We start from the raw sequence: 675 nt of genomic DNA on the forward strand, positions 1-675 counted from the left end.
CAACGCAAGAGTTGGATAGTGGAATTCTTCTCAGTAATATGGATTATTTGGCTAAGACGGAACGAAATTATATTTCATAATAAGACAACAGGAGTTGCAGATTGTGTGGATCAAGCGTTTACACGTGCTACAGAGTGGTGTGATAGATAACTCAAGTTGTCGATGACTATGCCGGAGATGACATAGAAGTTGTTGTAATTTTATGTCCCTTGCATATCTGTACTTGCTCCACTAGAGTGTTGAACTCTTTTTTCCAAAAAAAAATTATTTATCATTTTAAAAGTTTTATAAACACAAACAATAAAACTATCTTACTTAATGATTCATAAAAAGTTACGTTGCAGCAATCTCAACAAAAGAAAAAGGACATATAATTTCAAGAGGGAGAATCGTTAGTCTTCATCCATGATATATGCAGTTTTAAAGAAACCACCAACCAAATTAAATTGAAATCAGTGCTATCAATAAGCATGTTCATTATATTAATCTTTTAGTCAAAAGGTTTTAATTGTTCTTTACTATTTTCCTATTCAATTTTTATTAGTTTTTCTCTCACTTTTTTTTTTGTTTAGATTTTAACCCTTTGGTTTTTAAAGAGTAATTAATAATTACTAATATAAACAATATTAATTAAACAAGAATTTAAAAAGTTTAAATTTGAGAAGTTATGATAAC

This window comes from Arachis ipaensis, chromosome B01 (genome assembly GCF_000816755.2).
Source record: "Arachis ipaensis cultivar K30076 chromosome B01, Araip1.1, whole genome shotgun sequence".
NCBI classification, from domain to species: Eukaryota; Viridiplantae; Streptophyta; class Magnoliopsida; order Fabales; family Fabaceae; genus Arachis; species Arachis ipaensis.